We start from the raw sequence: 7,266 nt of genomic DNA, 5'->3' as shown, positions 1-7,266 counted from the left end.
GGTAGTCCTGGTACCTTCGGACTAGTATTCTCCCCGCAATCCTTTCCCAGGCCTAGGGATGGGAGACCTGTCATTTTCTGCTTCTATCATTTCATAGCAGCATAGAATTGTAGGGCTGAAAGGGACCCCCAAGGGCCATCTAGACCAACCTCCTGCAATGCAGGATTCACAACTAAATGTTCCCATATTATAAATAAGGCAGTTTTGCATTACATTTGCACTGATGTGTGTGCATGTTGTGCATGCCATTAGTAGAAAACTGAATCTGGCCAGTTGACTGGATCCTTACGTTCTCCACTCCAAGCTGGCCAACTTTGATAGGGGCCACCCACCTGTCAACCCCCCTGACATCACAATGAAATCAAGCTCTGGGGGACTTTGCAAGCACCAGCCAGTCAGCAGCGTATCTCACCCTTGCTTTTGGCAATGAGCTAATCTGTGTTATCTTGCAAAATCCATAAAAAGCATCAGTTCCTCTCAGATCCAAGCAAAGCACTCATTCTTTGAGGCAGGGCTGCCAACATGAGTAAAATATTGGGGGGGGGGGGTGGCAGGTAAGCCCTGCCCCACATAATTGATCCCATGATGCAGTGCATGCACACCATTTGGATGGCAATGTCCATTAAAGGGGGGGGGGGCTCAAATATTTCATTGGCAGCTTCTTTTTTAAAATATATATCTAAAAAAAGCTACCCCTTTTTAGAAAACCACAAAGACTAGAATATTTTTAGGGGCAGACGAGCTCAATGGCGGAGCACCCACTTTGCATGCAGATGGTTGCAGGTTGAATCCCTGGCGTCTACTGCCTGGAGAGATGCTGCCAGCCAGTGAAGACAGCACTGAGCAAGATGCTCCTGACGTCCTGACTCAGCCGGAGGCAGCATCCAGGCTTCCTGCAACCAGAGCCTGACTTCCAGGTTCCATCATCCCAGGAGCTGCCTCTACTTCCCTGGTAGGAGACTGAGCTAAGGCGTTTGCTGACAATCCTGTGGTCTCAGCCAAGCAAAGATTAGCCGCTGTGTGTGTTTCTGTTAAAAGCAGCCTCTCCTCTCTTCCAATCCCTGTCTTGTCTCCCATCCAGACTTTCGATCCTTGATCAAGTCTTCCGACCTAATCTGTTTGTGTCTCCCTCTGAGCTGGATTCCGGCACCTTGGTAACCCCAAGGTATTCTGGCCCCTGCTCCTGTTACCAGCACATGCCGTGGAGGGAGAGGGGGGATTCTGAAGTGGGAATCCAGCTTAGCTGATGGGAAAGACTCGCGGCTATGAAGCACAAACCTTGCGGCCAGGCTAATGCTACCAATGTCCAGTTCAGCAGCCGTGCAACAACAGTTCATCTTGTAGCAGTTCAGAAGAAAGGCCTCCCGTTGGTCTGTCTCCCCCCTCACCGCACCCAGCCCTGGTGACTTTGCATTCATTGGACAAAACACTGGGAGGCAGCAAGAGGGTTGCTTCTATTGGGCAGTTGGGTTGAATCCTGCACCTGCACTTTTCATGACATGCCCGCAAGTAACGAGGAATAGAAACATACTTGTTGATACAGTAATAATTAGCCAGAGGATGGATGGATGGATGGATCGCTACATTTATATCTATATCTCCAAGGTGTACATGGTTCTCATCCTCTCCATTTTCATCCTCACAACAGCCTGGTGATGTGAATCAGGCCAGGAGACCCTGACTGGCCCGGAGTCACCCAGTGAGCTTCATGAGCATCTTAAAAGGTTAGTCAGAAGGGATCCAAGGGCCATGCCGTCCAAGCCTTTACAATGCAGGAATCACAGCAGGATTTGAACCCTGGTCTCTCCCAGTTCCTTTCCCCACACTCTAGCCACTGCACCACACAGCTTCCTCAGGTGTCAGTTTGCCCAGACCTGTGATTGCCTCCTATGCAGGTGGAGGCCCATCTTTTAGGGGGGCACTGCTGGAAGGGCATTCCATATTTCATATTTTTTTGTACTGTCCATTCTATTATATATATTTTTAATGTTTCAATTGCTTTTTGATGCAAAAGGACGGATCAATGTAATGATAGCTAATAATAATACTAATAATGCTTTCCAGGGAAGGGGCTTGGCATTTCCCTTAGCGCAGGCCCTGCTGCAGCCATGACTCTTGCCTGTTGTCGGGGCAAGCCAGGCGCCCCCTTGACACGTTCGCTCTCCGCAGGTACCGTGAGGCTTAAAGGTAAGCGTTCACAGGAGGTTGCCAGCGACTCAGATGGCTTAATGCCTGCCTATTTTTGTGAGGTCTAATCTGCCTGGAACTTCTGTCCCCAGCAGACTAAGCCAGCTGAACCCTTTTAAAATATACTGTGGGATTCCAGAAGAAGAGCGTGGAACTGGGCCGGAGGGAGGTGGGGTGTGGGATTTCATTCTAGACCCCTCTCCCCATGGGCAGCACCCCTGCCATGTTTCTATAAAAGACTATCAACTGCTCTAAATGCAACTTGAAGGGGCAAAAATGAAGTGATATGTAATGAATGGATATAAAAGCTATCAGTTTGCTGCAGTGTTTTAGGGTTGAATTGCAAAGGATCAGAGTTTTCCTTCTCCCTGATGGCCTCCCTTCCCAGGCGGAAAAGCCCCATCTACACCCCCCCTCCCTCTCCAGCACATGCAGAAACTGCCTTCTTGACTGCTGGACCCCCTCTTGGTCTCGTCTGCTCCATCTGCCAGAGCCTGTCTTTGCATGCAGGAGAAGCCCCCAGCCCCCCCCCCCCGAGGGTTTGACACCCATTGACTACACTCACCAGTGGAAGCCATTCCGGGGATTGTGGCCAGGGTGGCATCCGGGCAGCTTCTGGGCGCTGCTGCAGGTGAGAGCTGAGTGCAGGTCAGGACCAAAGGTGGGCAAACTGCCCCAGAAGGAGCAGGACGTGTCCCCCGCCAGAGGTACCACCCCTCCCCTAACACCCCATAGACCCCAAAATGTACGTAAGACTGTATATATGAGTGAAAACAACATGCAAAAATGGATTATACTAGGGGACATTGTACTAGGGGACATCTTGTGCAAAACTGCATGCACAAACGTGTATTAGAAATCTGGAGTAAAATGCTGCTGAACTTTCATGATTTTTTTCTTTAAAATGCAAACGGATGTGGGAATGTGGAGAACTGAACTAAGGGATGGGAAAATGAGAAACAGAGAGAAAACAAAATTAATAGATTTGCCAAACCCTAATTTCAATTGCCACTAAAGTCAGGAAGGCAGATCTGATCCCTTCTGAGACAAATCCATCTCCTTGGCCACCTCTCTTTGCTTGCAGAAATGGGATGTTTGTAACAAGGTTATGATCTATTACACCTGGACCTGGACCTTGCCAGAGCCTGAATGAAAACTGAAATGTGTGAGAGAAGGGCTGAGAGAGCAAAGGCTGGAATTGGAACTGTGTGTTTGCAACCAGGAGAGAAGGACACGTGCGCAGGAGCTATGGCTTAAACTCTTGAGGAAGCAGGATGGAAGGAAAGATAAGAAAGTAGCTATGTCTCAGGATTAAGCCAGTAGAGGCTAGTAGAATGAATTATGGCCACATGTGGACGTAACTGCCCCTTCTCTCGGGGCCCAAGCGCACTTTCCTTGGTATCAACTGGGGGGAATTGGAGGGCAGGTTCTGCAAATCCCCATTTCTGGCTCACCCCTGATTTCACTGCATTTTCAGAAAATGCCAGCCCGTGTCTTACGCTTAGTTTCTGCAAAGTAAGTGGAGGATCCTGCTCCTTCTAGGCTGGGGCCCCTGGCCTCCCTTTTGCCTGCCCTTCTCTCTCTCTTCACCAAACGACCCAAGATTAAGAATCGTAATGAAACAATGAGCTAGTTAATAAGACCTGATGGGATTGATTACTGAGAATGATAACACATTCTCACACACACCCCAAGCCCATTTCGTCCAAAGGTCCCAAAAGCACGTCAGCAATATATTAATTAATTGACTAAGCCCAGTTAACTTCCTCACAAGCACTGCAAGGGGAGACTGCGCGACGGTTTTGGACTGCAGTGGAGCTCAGGCTCTGGGGACGATGGCCGGCTGCTGCGGTGATGGGAAAGCAGTGCAGGGGGAATCCACACCTGCAAGACCAGCTCAACCTGCTCAGGCCTTGCAGGCTTGCTTTGGGACTCGGCCTGCACCCAGAGCAGCCGAGTGCAGGAAGCCGAGTGGAGCCAATAAGGGCACCTCTTTGCCTCTGGGGATTATTTCCGCTGTGGCCGGACTCATCATCTGTGCCAGGAGAGGGTATGGAGTGGGGGAACTGAACGTTGTGTGCACGTATGTGTGAGTGTATTGGGGGTGGGAGATCTTTGGCTCAATGCAACAATCCCACATCTTCACCATCTGACCGGCACCTCTCCAGGACACAACTGTGCCAGGGCGGCCGCAGGGCTGTGCCAGCGCTTGGAGCATGCAGCTGTCACCTCCAGCTCAGCCTTGGATGTGGCGGAAATGGGGCTGGGGTGCATGTAATCAGATTGATTTCCCAGTGTAATCTCGCGGGGCTTAGACATAACTCAGGGAAACTGGGCATCTTGTCATGTGGGAATGCCCCACACTAGCGGCTTTGGGTTCCAGGTGCAAGAAGAGCGGTACAGAGACTTCTTCCGGGTGGAGTTGGCCAGAGGTATCAAAGCTAGTTGTGTCTCCCCTTCTGATGCTACAGGCATGGAGAGCACGATTCCTAGGCAGGCCTTCTTCAGAATGGCACAGTCCCTTCAGAACGGTGGGTGCTCTGGTCAGAGATGGGGGTGCAGAACGATGGGCTGGCTGTCCACTGTTGGAAGGAGGGTGCTGGGCAGAGTGGATTTCTGGTCTGATCCAGGAGCAGAGGGCAATTGGTGACTACAAGAGGGATCCACAGCAGCCTGCTGAGATCTCCTTGTTGTGTTTCAATGTTTGTCCAGGGGTGTTTTAACTGACACAGGGATTGGTGCCATGGGTTAATTAAATGTGTGGTGTGGGGCTGACCTGAGTCTGATCTAGCGGGCTCTCCCTAGGCCCTCTCAGACATTCGGCCCTCACTAACTCCCCCCCCCCTTTCCAGGGCATAGAATTGTAGACTTGGAAGGGACCCCAAGGGTCATCTAGTCCGAAGAGGGGCAGCTGGCTGGCTGGCTGGCACCCCAAACAGGAGCATTCCTCGCTGCATTCCACATTTTTATGATTTCTAAATGCAGGGGCAGAAGTATTGTGCTGGGAGGAAGCCTTGAAGGACCTCTGAACCCCTCTAACTAGTTTCTTTCTCCCTGCTGCTCACCTTTCTGCCCAATAAACTGCCCTTGGATGTTTGGGGGCCCTTCTGCCTTCCACCCCACCCTGATCCAGCCTTGCCCCCCTCCAGCAAAGTTCTCTTAATGAACTCAAAAGGTGCTAAGTCCTTTTAAGAGCTGGTCACGTGGCCACCTCCCCCCCCCCCCCCCGGCCATCCAGCTCTTGGCCTTAGTCCCCCCCCCATCTCCCCAATCCTTTGCCCCCCCTCCAGTAAGCTGACACAGCGTCTCTAAGTGTTATCAGCTTTGGTGTCTAATAGGCTTAGTCAAGTTTAAAACTGTCATTTGAGTGAACTAAACCCCTTTGATACCCCTGCCTTGCACCTCTTTAGCCAATTTGGCTTCAATTAGGGTAATTGGGAAACGAGGAAAGAAGTGTAGCATTAATATTTTAAAGTGATGAAGTGATTACAGGACCCGGCCTAGGAAGGAAATCAATTTGCTATCTGCGTCTTGGGAAGGCAATTATCATCATTGGGCAAATAATCGCCCTCCGGCTTCTTCCTCCTCTCTGCTCAACACCCTCCTTTGACGACACCTTAAGGAGGTTAGGTGGGGGGGTAAGGAGGGGGAGCCTGGCAAGGTGTGGAAAAACTAAATCCTCACACCGCTCAGGCTGGCAGAGGGGAGCTGGGTTAGCCGCTTTCCTTCCTGCCAGAAACGGAGCCCTGAGATCCGTGGCTCCAGGACAGTTACCTTTACCCTGAGATCAACCACTGTGCTTTCTGGTCCCAATCCGCAGCAGATCCACCCCCAGGTGAAATTTGAGCAGCATTGCACCAGGGGCATTGTGAAGCACCTCACAGGCCCTGCACCTCGGCAGAGGGCTTGCCTCACTTCCCCAGAGCTTCCTAGTGGTGCTAGCAAAGTCAGGTGCTAGTCCTCATGATTCTGAATGGGCAGGAACCTGGAAAGCCATCTTACATCCAGCCAGACTATTCATCTGTTTCCCCCAGTATGGTCCAGTCTTCAATCTTTTCAGAACCACAACCCACTTTTAACCAAAACATGCCTGGGGGAGGACATTTCTTCCTCTTTCGCCATGTATTTGGAACCCACCTTGGGTCAGGCTGTGGATGTGCCTGCTTTGGTCAGGGGAAAGGCAGTGCTGCCCAGGAGACCAGCATTTTCTGCAGGGCAACTTGCAAGCATCTTTCCGCTCATCCTTCCGTCTCCAGGGACACCAAGGACAGCTCCTTCCTCTCTTTTTTAACTGACTCTCAGGTTTACAATCTAAGAAGAATGACTCCAAAGTAGGTTGGCAGGGAAGAGGAAATGTGTGAACTCAGGTTTAAGTTCTTAGTTACAAGTTATTCTAATAACTTTATATCGCCTTGCAGAAAAAGTATATTGGCCAAAATTGCATCTGAAAACATTTATATATTGGGGGAAAAATTTTAGGAGGACTTTACAAATTAATGAATCTCAAACCAATGCAGAAACATGGAAAAATGAATTTTAAGACTGGGAAAATGAGAATCGGAGAGAAATCTTCCCTGGTCATCCTGCACATGTTGTTGGCTCCCATCACCCCCCACCCTGGTAAATGGTGTCAGCCTTATGCTGAAAGACTTGGCCCCGGGGGCTCTCAAGTCCCCTCACCCCCAGAACAAGGAGGAATCATCTAGCTTGGATGGGAGTCTCTCTTTGTTGTGACGTTAAATGCTTCCCTTTGAAAATAAAATAAAACAACGATTATTTTTAAAAGAACTTTTCTTCTTTAAAAATTGTTTTGCACGTGCATGTGTTGCAGTTGGTGAATACTAATGGCTCATTTGCTCTCTTTCTCAGCTTTGCGGGTGGGCTGCTTATTACGCCTAAATAGTTGATTTAATTGAAATGTCATTTAATTAATGAAATGAATTTAAAGGAGCCCGACTCCACTTGGGACAGATGGTGGAAGCTCAGGGGTGGTAAAATCAAGACCAAATTGCCTTCTGGTTGAAAGAATGCCAGCGTTGCACTTCTAGGGATGACAGCCTCCGTTGCTGGCTAAGTCGG

Source organism: Podarcis muralis, chromosome 18, assembly GCF_964188315.1.
Source record: "Podarcis muralis chromosome 18, rPodMur119.hap1.1, whole genome shotgun sequence".
NCBI lineage: Eukaryota > Metazoa > Chordata > Lepidosauria > Squamata > Lacertidae > Podarcis > Podarcis muralis.
This window is presented reverse-complemented; position numbering follows the sequence as displayed.